This window comes from Rattus norvegicus, chromosome 5 (genome assembly GCF_021556685.1).
Source record: "Rattus norvegicus strain SHRSP/BbbUtx chromosome 5, alternate assembly SHRSP_T2T, whole genome shotgun sequence".
Taxonomy (NCBI): Eukaryota; Metazoa; Chordata; class Mammalia; order Rodentia; family Muridae; genus Rattus; species Rattus norvegicus.
The window spans coordinates 143,468,444-143,483,554 of NC_141538.1; the positions used below are offsets into that span (position 1 = coordinate 143,468,444).

General features: G+C 49.0%; 1 long non-coding RNA gene across 1 annotated transcript; it reads left to right on the forward strand.

Moving 5' to 3' along the window:
- Positions 1 to 2,232: 2,232 nt before the first annotated feature.
- Positions 2,233 to 12,725, forward strand: LOC120103126 (uncharacterized). Its single transcript, XR_015620485.1, has 2 exons — positions 2,233 to 2,409; positions 8,357 to 12,725. It is a non-coding gene; the product is annotated as an uncharacterized LOC120103126 (long non-coding RNA).
- Positions 12,726 to 15,111: the final 2,386 nt, after the last annotated feature.

Consider the following 15,111-nt stretch of genomic DNA (forward strand, 5'->3'; position numbering starts at 1 on the left):
TTGTTTTCTGGGTCAGTTGGGATTAGTTGGAGCCAGCGACTTAATCCCATGTAAAACTCTGATAAAGTCTACCGTAAAGTATTGACTCCTTCCCCATGTGCTTTCTGTGTGGTTCAAGAAATGCTGAGCAAAACCCTTTGTTAGGAACAGACATACCGCTCACAGGCTGAACAGACACACACAGCTCACACAACAGACAGGGCACTCATACACACTCACACACACAATCACACAGACAGAGATATGCAGATACCACTCACATTCACACAGACATATACCAGACAGACAGACAGGGGGACAAACACCAGCCATACAGATAGACAGACAGATACAGCACTAACAGTCAGAACAGAAATACAGATTATATCAACAGACAGAACACATGCACAAACACACACACACACAATCACATACACAGAGATAGACAGATACCACTCACATACACACAGACACATCTACCAGACAGACACCACACACACACACACACACACACACACACACACACACACACACACATAATCACACACACACAGTCACACACACAGAGATAGACAGATATCACTCACATACACACAGACACATCTACCAGACAGACACCACACACACACACACACACACACACACACACACACACACACACAAACCCAGGGACAAGCAGATTCACAGAGCTGCCTTCAGGAAGCACAGATTCAGACCCAGGGAACAGGACAAGAGGAGGAAAGACACAGGGATCATGAAATAGAGAATTCAAACCTGAACTCCCTTTTATTTCTCTCCTTAAATGGGACACCTATGGATTCCGGTTGACTTGGAATAAGTCACTAATGCACATGGTCTATGTAGGTGGGGATGGAGGAACAGGAGCACAGGGTTGGCCTCCTGGACAGAGCAAGTGTGAGGCCGGCCAGGGCTCCACGAGACCCTGCCTCAAAGAAACAAAAACTGACCACCACCACCAAAACCCACAACAGCATCAACTGCGAGTTATTTAAAGATTTAGTCTCTCTCTCTCTCTCTCTCTCTCTCTCTCTCTCTCTCTCTCTGTGTGTGTGTGTGTGTGTGTGTGTGTGTGTGTGTCTTTACCTATAGAGGCCAGAAGCAATGGATCCCCTGCAGCTGGAGTTACGGGTAGCTGTGAACTACCTGACATGAATGCTGGGAACTGAACCCTGGTCCTCTGCCAGAGGAGCACACACTCTCTTTACCACTGACCCATCTCTCCAGGCCCTGAAGAATTAATTCTAACAACAGGTTTTAAGGTGGGTATGATTCTACTTCCTATTTTATAGGTGTCAAAAGAGTGAGACAAAAAGCGATTGAGTAATTTGTACGAGGTCACACAGGTAGCGTGGACACCCGCTTCTGGACCTGAGCACCTAAACGAAGCTCTGGAGTTCATGTTCTTTAACCTCCCACGTTGCACATGTGATTAAACCTGACCTATGTGTCTTACTATACACATGGAGGGAGACTATGTATCAACTACAGGGCAGGGGTTGTAGCTCAACTTACAGAGTGCCTGCCTAGCACGCTCAAAGCCCTCGGTTACAGCTTCAATGTGGAGCAGACTGGGTGAGGTACATGCCTATCATCCCAGAACTTGGGAGGTAGAGGTGATTGGGTCAGGAGTTCAAGGTTGTCTTACAGTTTCAAAACCAGCCTGGGAGACCTTATCGAAAAAAGCAAAACCAAATATATATATATACACAAGCAATATATATATATATATCCCTGCATATGTACACATATATAATATAGTTTAGTTTGCTGTTTTGGTAATACACAAATACCCTAGGGCAGAGATAAACTGGAAGAGAGAACACTTAAGACCACAGGGTTACAGTAATCAGTTCTTATGGGGTAGCCCATTTTCCAGATGCATATAGTGAGGTTTTGGGAGGTCAAACAGGGAGTCAGAAGGCCTGGGCAGCTATTTGGATTCAGGGAACTGACGTCCATCAGCTGTAACCTTGATCCCTGCTCTGAGCCTCAACTGTGCTGACTTTGTTCGGGAAATCTTCTTCCTGTCTCTCCCAGGGCTCAGGGTGTGGTGAATCTCTTCGTGGACCTGACCTGACTCTTTGTGTTTCTGCACTGGGAGGAAACTGCCTTTGTCTCTGCCTCTCTTCTTGCCAGCCTTCAGTCTGGCGTGTGCACAGGTGTAGCATGTGCACCCGTGTGTGTGTGTGTGTGTGTGTGTGTGTGTGTGTGTGTGCGCGCGCGCGCGTGCGTGTGTGCGTGCGTGCGTGTGTGTGTGTGTGTGTGTGCGCGCGCGCGTGCGCATGAGCATTCCCCTGTTCACTCATGTGTGATGGTGTGTTTGCCTCCTTCTCTTTCCTCAGCCTCCTGCTCACACAGATCAACTTGACCTTTCATTAGGTCACTTCATAATTGATGGAAATGTCCCAGGTACCTTCTCTTAACTCCAGGGTGATTATGACAATTATGATGATTATCAAGGAGAGAGAGAGAGGGGGGGGGAAGGGGCTGAGTTGGGGCTGGGGCTGGCGACTGGGGGTTGGGGAAGGCTGGAGAGCCAGGCAGTGCCGTCATTAAGAGACATTGTGTGAGATTGTTCCCCTTCAAAAGGCAGCTGTGAAAAGGAGAGAGTGTCTCTTTTTTTAAAAAAAGGCCCATTATGCAGGCGGCACGGGGTGCACAGTGCTGGCGGGAGGACCGTGGGGTGTAATTAGGGCAGTGACAGCTAGAATTACACAGTTGTCTCCGCTATGGTGCCACCTCTCTTGGGTGGGAGGGGGAGACGGAGCAGGGACAGGTAATGGCTAGGAAGCCCTGGACCCTTGCCAGGAACACAGGGCCCTTTGGTGAGGCAGAGTGACCTAGGATTGAGCAGAAGGGACAGGGGAACGCTGGGGTACCGCAGCTATTCATCTCGAGACCAGGGAGGCGGCCTCTGATTTTTAGAAGTCTTTTATGATGCTCACCGCCCCTTCTAGGCTTTTCCAGCATTCTCACCCCAACAGGGAGCTGGCAAAGGAAAGCCAATTGTGTGGAAAGAGGAGGCGGATAAATCATTTCTCAGCCTCCCAGCTCAGGGGCCTTGGCTCAGCAGCAGGAGGGGCAGCCTCAGCTTCCTGCTGGTCTGGCCTGTCCCTGCCCCTGGCTGGCCAGGGTGGTGCTTATCTACAGAGCTAGTTTCTGCCTCTCTGCTCCACACAACACTACAGACAGAAGTTAATTGTTACTCCAGTCCTTTCTAGTCTACGATAGAATGACAAGTGACTCAGTTTCCCTGTTTGCTTCTGACTCAGGGCTTCCCTCTGGACCATCCCCAGCCTCTCCCCCTCCCAAGATATCTGGGATAAAATCCTGTTATTTGGTGTCAGCTTGAACTTGGAGCTGATTTCTTTGTCCCTCGGTTTGGTTTTTCCCACCCAGGGACAAGAGGATCCTAATGTCCTTGTGCAAATGGACTGCTGTGAGAATTACACAGGACACTGCACACATGTCTCTTTCTTTTTTTTCCCACTTTTGAAGAGGGCTCCCTCTGTGTGGCCTGGGAGGGATGCAGACTGGTAATCCACCTGCCTCAGCTTTAGGTGTGCTGGCTCCATGGTGTCCGCCTCAAAGGTAAACTTTCCTTGAGGTCAGTCCCTGTGAATCTTCTGAAAGTTGACCCTTTCTTGCAGAGAGCTGGAAATGGGCAGCTTCTCCCGGGGTCCCAACTTGGCCTCCTAAGGCTGCCTGCTTGAGCTCTCTTCACTGTCTGTGTATCCAGTGCCTGTAGCATGCCAGTTGTTACATGGGGCACAGCCACGCCTGCAGAGCGTTACAGAGGTAATTCTTGGCTCCTTGAGCCTGGTTTGTTTAGAGCTTTGTCTGTTCCTCTGTCTAGATGATCTGTTTTGAGAATGCACAGCAGAGAGGGCTACTTGGCTTACCTCCCATCCTCCAAGGCATTATCTTCTTTAAGAACAAATGGGGAAGCTGATATCTGGTGAGGAGTGAGTGGTCTGGACCTGAAGGCTGGAACTTCCTTCTTTTGGGAGAAGTCAAATAAGGAGAGGTTTAGCACCTCAGACCTTAGGTCGCTGGTTTGCAAATGAACAAGCACTTCCCTCCGTGTCCATGTTCCAGCCCCAAACGAGCTTTAGCCCATAGGTCACCAGGTCACTGCTATCCATCAGAGCAGACTTTAAAAGTTATTATTACTTAATAATAAATCTTAAACTTTAAAACCAGGCAGAGCCAGAACCTCAGTTTCCTGGAACTCCTTGCGCTGTTGTTTAGATAAGTTTAAATGAGCTGTGATTAAGCTAATTTTGAGGTAATTAACTTGGGGAAGGAATCCTTCACTTCTTAAAATTCTAAGTGACTGTTCACTGTGAGAGGGAGCACTCTCGGAGCAGCCGCGTGGCTTTCAGGAGTCCCGCTTAATTAAAACGTAAGGAACTCAGCCACAGAGCAGGAGTTAAACGTCATTAATGAAAAATGAATATTCTTTATCTAATTACACAGCATAATTAATTGGAGTCTCCAACCACAGAGGCGGAGGAGGGCAGGGGAAGTCACAAGAAGGCAGTCTCTTGCTCCCATATACCTCAGGAAAGCTCGGGTCTACTGCCTGAGTCCTTTGAGGTCTCATGGGAAGCCAGAGCCTCCCTGGTGCTGAATGGCTGTGCCCAGAGCACTTACATTGTCTTTGACTGCTCCCGGTCACCTGTGGGTACCTGGGGTCTCTTTGGTGGTTGTTGAAGCCCTTGTCAACCAGCCCAGCCTTCTCTCATTTGTTCATTCAACTATTTTTTGAGCACTCTTGTTTTAGATGGAATGAAAGTCCCAAGCCCTGCCCTCAGGAAACACGCAGGTTTGAATCCTCACTCCAAACTCACTAGCCTTAGTAGATTTCTCTACATATTCCTTCTCTCATCTGTAAAATGGGAGTGATGAGGGCTCTTGTCACTGGCATGAAGGTTTATGTGGATGAATGACTATTCAAGAGGCACGCATGACAGTGCCAGGCAAATACAAAGGCTTGTAATAAGAACTTGCTATGGAAATAAATACAAGCAAGACAGATTGAAGGCATCCAGGGAGAAAGGGATGCAAGAGGGGCTTCTCCAGGAGGACTGGCTTCAGCTTAGCGTTCAGAGTGGAGGATGGGACCGGAATGGCTGCTTCTGTGCCCCCCACCCATCGTTGCTGTTCTGAGTGCTGTTGGCTTTGCTTTCAAGGTTGACATTCCTCTGGGAGCTTCCTAAGCCATCACTTGTGGCAGCTACTTTCTCATTGGTGAGACAAAATGTCCGACAGGAAGCAATTTAAGGGCCGCTGAGGTGGCTTCTGTGGGTGAAGGTGCCTTTGCCTAGCCCGAGGATCTGAGCTTGATGTCTGGGACCCAGGGACTCAGATGGTGGAAGGAGAGAGGTCATGCAGCACACACGCACGCACCCACGCACGCACGCACCCACGCACGCACGCACCCACGCACCCGCACAGTAAAAGGTAATAAAATCAATTTTAAAGAAACAATTTTTAAAAAAAGGAAGTGAGGGGGCTGGAGAGATGGCTCAGCAGTTAAGTGCTGCTCTTCCAGAGGTCATGATTTCAATTCCCAGCAACCACACGGTGGCTCACAACCATCTGTAATGGGATCCGATGCCCTCTTCTGGTGTGTCTGAAAACAGTGTACTCATATAAATATAATAATAAATAAACCTTTAAAAAAAGAAGTGATTCATCATGGCTAGGAAGGCTCAGAGGAACTGTACATTGTCCATACACTGGTCACATTGTGTCCAAAGTCCTGAAGCAGAAACAGAGCAAACACTTGGAACAGGGATATAAGAACCTTAAGGTTTTACCCTGCCAATTGACTCCCTCCTAAAAGTGCCCCAGCCTCTCCAAGCAGGTCCTCCATCTGGGGACCAAGTATTGAAACCCATGGGCCCAAAGCAGACATTTCCCAGATGCCCCACGACAATGCTCATTCTGTATTTTCATTACACTCTCCCACCAGTCAATCCAGATTTTGCTGTAGGTAGGCAGTTTGGTTAAAGCAACATTTACCTACAGGTGAGATGGGTACAGAGTCCATGTCAGCTTTTGGTCACTGGGACAGAGTACTGGAGAGATACAATCTGAGGGGGATTTGGGGCTTCTGGGTTCAGAGGACTCAGCTGGCTGCCCTCATCACAGCTTAGGCCTGGGGTGAGGCAGAGCATCATCACAGTTGGATGAGGAGGGAGCTTGCTTTGTGGTGGCCAAAAGGGAGATAAATAGATAAGAGAAACAGGGACACGCAGAAAATGAGGACAAATTATGCTCTTAAGGCCACACCCTCAAGGATATACCTCTTTCAACTCCTCCAGTCCTGTCACCGCCCAGCAGACTGCCCCAAATTATGAACCCGTCAGTGGGTGAGTCTATTGATGATGTCAGAGTCCTCGGGGTCCTGTCAGTTCCCCACGCACTTCTAAACACTGCCACACTGGGGACTACACCTTCAATGTGCAAGCCTTTAACACGTGACGGACACTTCAGATCTAAACGGCAGCAGGACATCTTGGAGATGATTCTTTGCGACCTAGGTTATGATGAGATGCCTGTGTAATCATCTTTTTGACGATTTATGACGAGACACCCAAGGCCCAGAAATACAGGCTTCCCTTTTTGTTCTAGCTTCAGTTCTTGCTCTCTCTGGGTGGCCAGTCAGCATCTTGCTCCTCTCAGTCTACTAGGCTGCCAGCTCATCCCCTGAGCCCTGGCCAGTTTGAGGGTTTCTTTGTCGTGCCATCCTATGATTCCATTCCCCCCTAATTTGGGGGCACAGTAGTGCTGGGAATCAAACAAGGGTCTTGGGTATCACTAATTCAGTTTCTAATCTGACCTGAGGTGCTTTTCAGGAAGTTCCTCCTCCTCTTCCCCCTGTTCATGCTCCTCCCACGCCCCAATCTGTGTACAGCTAGGCACAGAGGGCTGGCTCTACTGCAGTTTAAATACCAAGGCTCCACCCGACTCTGGGCGGATGTGCTCAACCTCACTGTAGCTTTCTCTCCATCACCAGATCCTCTGGCTTAGCCAGTGTTGAGGAGAAGCAAGGCAAGCCACTCTGGGTCGTGGCCCTTGCTACATCTCAGTCCAGGCGAGGCATCCAGCTCGAGAAGCTAGTTGCTAGGAAGTCACGCTGGACCAGGTGGGTTACTTCCTAAGTGTGCACACTGGCTGTCCTGGAAGGACCCTCCACACTGCTGGAGCTTTGCTGTGTTGCCCTCAGTGACTGTGAGTGAGGACATGTCTTTGGTGGAGGGGCTATGGTGGCAGGAAGAGGGGTGGGAGGAAGGCTTCCAGCTGAGCTGAGCTGAGCTGATTACACTCCGCAGACTGTATCCATTTAATCTCTAAAGTGTTTTGACTTTGTCTTTAGGGAAGAGAAAGACATGGCCCTAGGAGGAGGAGGGGCTGGGCAACTTTGTGTGTGTGTGTGTGTGTGTGTGTGTGTGTGTGTGTGTGTGTGTGTGTGTAGCAGGAATAAAGCAGGTGATAGCCCCTGAGAAGCGTCAGATGTATTGTTGGCTGTACCCAGGAATCCACGGTTGCTGAAGAACACTTTGGAATGTCCCCAGCATCTTGCAAAGCCCTTCACTTCTGGAATTTTGGGGACACCGGAACCTTGCCAAGGGAAGCAGTCTTGAAGGGTCCAAGAGAGGACCAGGGGCAAGGACTGCGTGTCAAGGGCTCCATGCATAGAAATGTCTGCTTTGCAGACTAGGTGTGGCTAAGGACACTGTCACGGTTTCCAATTTCCTTCCTGGGTCTGGGTTTCTTCTGGGCTTCACTGTTAACACAGATCTCTGTATTGTCCGCCAAACCCATGGCCATTGTCCCGCAGCGAAAGACATCATTTTAGCAGCGAGGACAGAGTTCACAATGGAAGAGGGGGAGCCTCTGCTCCCGGTTCCAGGAGAACCAGGCTCTTCTTGAAGCAGCCTCAGAGAGAGGCTGGGGCTGAGACAGCCTCTTCACTCCCTGTCAGGCCCAATGTCAGGCCCAGCTGCTCTTAATTTGATGTTTCTTGAGATAGCAGGAAGCACCTCAATCCTGCTTCACCAGGCTCGGGTTGTGCTGAAATCAGATCAACCGCCCCGTTGTCCTTTCAATCACCTGTCTGAATGGTTTGATTGAACTCTCCAGTCAGGACGATGAGCTTCCATCACTGTTCATCCAAGAAAAAAAAAGCGCATGTAGGGGCGTGTGGGGGGCGAGGACATTTTCCCTCACAAGCACTTTGCACGTCATTGAATAACAGCAATAGTCCCCAGCTCACTGGGAGCCCCCGGGTGCACTCCGAGAAGAGGTGCGCAACACCTCACAAAGCTGTGATTCATCTTGTCAGTCTCTTTCAGATCTGCTCTGCAGCCCAGTTAGCAGAAGGACAAGTGACACTTGACTTCGCAGGTGGCGGAAGGAGAAGGTCCTGGAGGCAGCTGCGGGGAAACGCTGGTCAGATCGGGCAGTGTGGTGCTGCATTCCTTCCTTAGCAGATACTTTATGGAAGCAAGGCTCATCTCTCCGGACTGCCTTGCGGGATCGTCCTCTGGGGAGACACAGCTCTGGCCTTGGAATCTGTCAGAGCTGGCTCTGAGTGTTGGCACTGCTGGTGTCTGGCTATGGAGGCTGACAGAGTCACTTTGCCTGCTGACCCTCAGTTTTCTGTATCGTCCAATGGGGAGAAGAACAGCAGCCTGGTGGGAGGAGTCACTGCCTGCTCGGTTTTCTGTATTATCCAATGGGGAGAAGAACAGTAGCCTGGTGGGTGGAGTCAAGGCAGAGAGTGCTGTGGAGAAGTCACAGAACACCTCGTGCTGAGGCACTTACCCTAGAGGGATGATGAAAGATGCTAAGGAAACATGCGGGTGATGTGCAGAGTCGCGTCTAGAGCTACACGGAGCAAAGCATGCAAGAAAGTCTGCACTACGCAAACGACACACAGAGCCCGCACTATGAAAATGAACTCCAAAGCCCTAGCAGGACCACAAGCATCCCTCCTCCCTTATTTTTGCTTCCTGATCCACAAGGATGCGAGCAAGTTGCTGTTGCAAGCCCCTGCCTGCTGCCTGCCCTTCCTCTCCACCAAGCGGGGGCTGTATCTCCTGTATCACTCTGTACCCCCGTTTTGAGGACATGGACACTTTCAGAATCCTGTCTTCCGGCCTGATGGTCAGTAGGGGACTAGCTCCTGAAACGTTATATGACTACTTCGTCGACACAGCACTTCTGAAACGTTCGATGATTACTTCGCTGACACTGCACCCCATTGTGGACCTAAGGAGGTGGCTGGAACATGTCTGACATCTGCTTTCTGCTACTGGCATCTCTGTAGCGGGAGGGGGTGAAATGGAACACACCATCAGATCTGGGCTGCTATGCATTCCTCTTGTTCGTGCTGAGCCATGTCCCATGTTGAGCAGGCTACAACCATCTTATATGAGCTTGCGTTCCTCTCTGAGCCTGACTTCTCTCATCTACAAAACAAACTTTATCTGGGGCTGGAGAGATGGCTCAGTGGTTAAGAGCACCGACTGCTCTTCCAGAGTTCCTGGGTACAAATCCCAGCAACCACATGGTGGCTCACAACCATCTGTAATGGGATCTGATGCCCTCTTCTGGTGTCTCTGAAGACAGCTACAGTGTATTTATAATAAATCAAAACTCTTAAAAAAAAAAAACAAACTTTATCTATAAAAAACAATAACACTAATCAACCCTCCACCCCCAAAATCCTTACCATGAACCCATAACCTAAACAAACCTTTACCGTGTACCAGAACCTGTTCCTTTGCACTGCATGGCCGTTCCCAACTAAGCCAGCGCTCTACTCCATCTCACCGACTCCCTTGGAAAGACTTTAATGGATTCCCTTGCTTTGTTTGTCGCTATCCACACATATCTCTGTCCAGTTCTCTGTTCCAGGGTACAAGGGTCCAGCTGTGTATCCGTGACATCAGATTGCTTTGAGGAACAAGAGGGAGGCCTCATGTGCAGGAGCTGGCTCCTGACAGGAGGCTCAGCTGACCGGCTTCCACTTTTGGAAGGCGGTGGGCGCATTATCATTTCTGCGTATTGAGTGCCTGGTGCAGATAAGGTATTTACTCATTTGAATAAATGAAATTTTTATGAAAAGGAAATTTATACACAGCCTTGGAATTTTACTTCCCTTAGCTCAACCTGGGACTTGTGAGCTTGAAAACCTGAGAATTGGGGCATGGGAATCTTTCGCCCGGGCCAGGGCCAGCAAGCAGAGTCCTCAAGCCTAGCCCGACTGCTTTGGATAGCAATGTTTGTGTTGGATCTCAGCCATGACCAACATTTGCATATGTATATTGTTTGTAGCTGTTCCACTTCCTCCCTGTACCTGGAGCAGTGCTGAGAGCGAGTGCAGCAGAACAAAGCTGCAAATCACGACATATTTACTATCCCACTCTTTACAGAAAGAAAGATGGGGGAGGGGCTGGGGAGGGGACTGGAGAGATAGCTCAGTGGTTAAGAACGTTCTCTACTCTTGCAGGGAACCAGGGTTTGTTCCTAATACCCACGTCTAATGGCTCACAAGAGTCTGTAAATCCAACTGCTGGGAATCTTACGCCCTCTTCTGGGCTCTGCAGGTACTTGTATTCCCATGGGCACATCCCCGTAAACAGACAGACACGCACACACATTCTCAAAAAAATAATAATAGAAATAAATCTTTAGGAAGAAAGATGGCTGACTTCTGGCTTAGGCTAGTGGTGTGCAGACTTTTGCCTGAATGAGAATTATCTAAAGGGTGTCAAGTCCAGGTTGCTGAGGCCCATGTCAGGATAGCTTTGGTGAACCCAGGCTGTGGCAGGGCCTGGAGCTGGGCATTTCTAGCAAGTTCCTGGGTGGCAAGGGTGCTGCTGTTGTTTCACTTTTCTTTGTTATTTTAGATAGTGTCTCATGTAGCCCAGGCTGTCCTTGAATACACTATGTAGCCGAGGGTGGCCTTGAACTCCTGATCCTATCTTCATTGTGTTTTTCCAGTACTGGGATTACTGGCACATGCCACCATAGCCAGCTGGGTGCTGTGGTTCTGTGTCCCTCTTGAGATTCTGCGATGTTTTTTTTTTCTTACCAGCTTTGGCCCAAGGGTGAATTCCATTCTCCATGAAAGGTCAGTGCAAAGGTAGCCTCCGTGACACTGTAGGAACTCAGGATGCTCAACATTGTAAATGAAATAGACATAGTGCCCTTATGTGACTCACTCTCTAGCTGGGATATGGGCCAGTGCGGAGTTGTGGGGAGAATAGGGTGAACACCGAATATGCAGACACAGATGTCAATGCCATATGACACCTTGGTGGGAAGGTGGCAGTGAACTCCTGCAGGAGGTTCTGAGATGCCTTTCAAAGGACGTGACATTTAAGTTGAAATCAGAGGGTGAACAGAATGAACAAGGAAGATCCCTCTAGGCAGGTGCCTGGAGGGGGAAGCTTCTTACTACAAATCCAGAGGGGAAAGCCAGGGTGACTGGAACAAATAAAGGGTGTTCAGGAGTCAAGGAGAGTCTGGAGATGTTGGAGCAGGGGTGGGTGTGGACAGTGTTCTTTAGCCTTAGCCTTCCTGTTTTAGCGTCATGGTGACCCAAGTGGACTTCCTACCTCTTGTTCTTGGCCTTAGCTTAGTGGCTATAGTTTCAAGACCAGGCCTTAAGAGTATCCTATATCCCCGATTGTTCCTTTGGATTCTGCAAAGGAAACAACATGTAAGTTCTAAGGCATGAGGAAGAGTCACTGAGACCGTATCAGCCCAAATCATCTGGCCAAGCTGACCTGAGAACACACAGGCAAGCATTCTTATCGCCGCTGGCCAACTGAGTTTGGGGGCAGTTTGTTACACAGCAGTAGCTGACTCAGACAGCTGTGTTAAGAGCTCTGAGATGGATTTTAAGTACAGTTGGATGTCATGGAGAGGGTTCACCAAAGAGATGTAGAGGCTGTCAGTGATCTCCCTGCTGCTGTAAGGAGAGGGAGGGATGTGGAGAAAGTGGGAAACTCTTCTGGGCTGTGTGCACCAATGGTGAGCGTGAGCACAGAGCAACGGCCCCATTTGTCACAGGTGGAATGGACTGACACTTCCCCTGCTCCCAGCATCCTCTTCACATCCTCCTCAACTTGATGTGTCCTGGTTGGTATCCTTATCCCTTTATCCACTAGATAGTGAAAGACCCCAGCTTAGCAGCAGTAACGCCATTTTGCAAGGCTATACTTAAGATGACTGGTTCAGAGAAAGGTTAAAACACTGAGTACAAAGCGGCTGCCAAGCAGGATGTGTTTGGTTGAAGGCCTGGCAACAGGACGACTGCGGTTGAGCACCTGACAATGAAAAAAGCCCCGGGAGAGGTCCCACACCCTGGTGGGGGGCCGAGTCAGCCGTTATGTTCCAAGAAGGTAGCTAGGAAACTTGCCCCCAGGCTGAACCCTTGGGGGGCCGAGTCAGTCGTTATGTTTCAGGAAGGTAGCTAGGAAACTTGCCCCCGGGCTGAACCCTTGCCACATTAGAATCCACCAATTATATCCCTGTAACCATGCATCTGCTTCTGTATGCTTGCTTCTGCTCCCCAAAAATCCTATAAAAAGCCCATCCTTGGTTCCGTGGGGCGCGCCAGTCCCCCGAGTGACTGAAGCGCCCGCAGGTGCCTGTGCCTGTGTATCCCGACAATAAACCAAATCCTCTTGCTGATTGCATCCTGTGGTGTCTCGGTCTGGTCATTAGAGTTGGAGGGTCTCCATCCAGAGGGAAAGTTCTCCCTGAGAGCTTTTCAATAGGATTTCCAAGATCAGGGACTTGCCCTGACCTTTATGTCCCCTGGTTCTCCTTATCCTGTGTAGAGCCAGTTTAACATAGTGGTTTATGATCACCCTGAAATGGATTAATATAGAGGCTCCTATGGATACCGTGAGCTGGATTTTCACTTTGAAGTGACTTCTGTCAGGTTGTGGGCTGACTGTCTTCAGAGCCTTCTTAGCAAACAGGGATCTCATGAGAGATCCCTCCACCCCCCAAGTCCCAGTGCTGAGGAGGATGCCATGGGGCCAGCTGTGTGCCAAGGCACCGAGGAGACTTTTATGGCAAGCCCAAGGCACTGGGCAAGGACTGTAGCCAGAGCTGCTTACGAACCTTTTCCAGAAATGAGTGAGGTGACCCATGGCTCCCGCCAGGTGACACTCTCTCTGTGCAGATAATTCCTAACACATTTACCTTCAACATCTCTGGGGAGAAGAAAGTCCACCTGTATGTACACAATCCAATTTAAATCAGGAAATTGATATGTTTGGGTTAATTTTGTCCGCCCTGGTGCTCATGGTATTTACCCAGGAGACTCAGGACATATAACCAAAACATTTCATAACAAATACTGAGATTCTGTCCCAGAGGAGCAGGCCCCAAACAGGGCTAGAGTCTGGTTTCTCTAGTCCCTGGAAATGTCACAGAAAGGGAAGAGGGAAAATGGGCAGCCATCCCCAGCCAACCTCCAGATAGTGGCCCATTTCAGAAAATAAATTTGAACCAATTCAACAGAGCAGTCTGGTACAGCAGAGTTGGTGGGACCCCAACTCTACACTCCTCTCCAGGCTGTCACTGTCGCCCTTTCTTCTCATTCATTAACAAAAGATAAATTTATTCATTTGTGTATTGGGGTGGGGACTAGTGTTTCATGATGTGTGTGTCAAAGAACAAATCTTAGGGGGGTCTGTTCTCTCCCTCCGTCACGTGGGTCCTAGGGATTGAACTCAGATCGTCAGGCTTGGCAGCAAGCCCCTTTACCCACTGAGCCATCTCATGGCCCGCTTTACCTTTTCTTACTACATTATTTCTTTACTGAGTCTCAATGTATCCCAAGCTGGCTTTGAACTCCTGATCCTTTTACCTCCACTTCCCAAGTCTTGGGATGTGTTCACCACACCCAGCTTCAATTTATAGCAATGCATAATAATTATACAAAGTAAAGGGCCTCATTGTATTTTCATACATACGTGTAGTGTACTTTGATTAGCTCCTCCATAAATCTCTCGTATCCCCCCTCTCTGCTGCTTTTGGTCCCCTTCTGGGGGACCACATTTTCATGTCTTTTAAAAAAAATTATACTCAGAATACAAGGGAAAAATGCAATATTTGTCTTTTGGAGTCTGGCTTATTTCAATATCATGATCTCTGATTCCATTCATTCTTTTCTATAAATGACACGATTTAGTTCTTCGTTATGGCTTGAATAAGATTCCACGGCACGCATCTACCACACTCTGTTCATCCACTCAGCCGCTGATGAGCGGCTACTCATCCCCCTGTCGGAAGATTGGGAATGTGGTAAAATCACATTGAGAGCAATTACTGGATATAAGCCGGCTTCTCTGGCTGGCCTGACTGTAGGCTGTGTTCCCTACAGCCTGCCTGGATCTGTCTGTCGAGTCTGGCAGTGTAAGAGCTCACTGTAATCTATTTTACAGTGAGGTCTAATTTGCGTAGTAAAACGCAGGTTCAGGTGAGTTTTAACACAGGTGCTTCATACAATTAACACCTTAATCGAGACCCGCTGCAGTGTCATCCCCGCGTGAGCACACTGCATGCTCGTGCATGTGCGCTCGCACGCTAAGGTCTCACGTAACACAGGCTGGCCTTGAGTTTGCTGTGTGGCCAAGGATGATATTGAACTTCTGATCTTCCTGCCTCCGCCTCCCAAGTGCTGGAATTATAGCTGTGTGCCACCGAGCCTGGTTTCTGTGTTGCTGGGTGTTGAGCCCAGGGCTTCCTGTGTTCTACAGACTGAGCAAATATCCACAATTTGCAGCAACACGTTTGCTTATCCTCTTATGTCTGAACTGTTATCGCTTAAATATGTAATCAACATAAAATGTGTGAGTGAATTAATATCCTTTTGGCTATCAAGAGTCTTTGCGACAAGATTATATTTTATACTTAAAGCCACATCGTGGCTTAGGCTAGCCATATCTGAATAGCCACTTGTGGCTGGAGGCTCTAGTGTGGAACTCCACGGCAGGACATTGCAATTAGCTCAGAAAGCACATCCTGCTTGCCCTGTACATCTCCACGCACCCAGACTCAGCTGTGGCC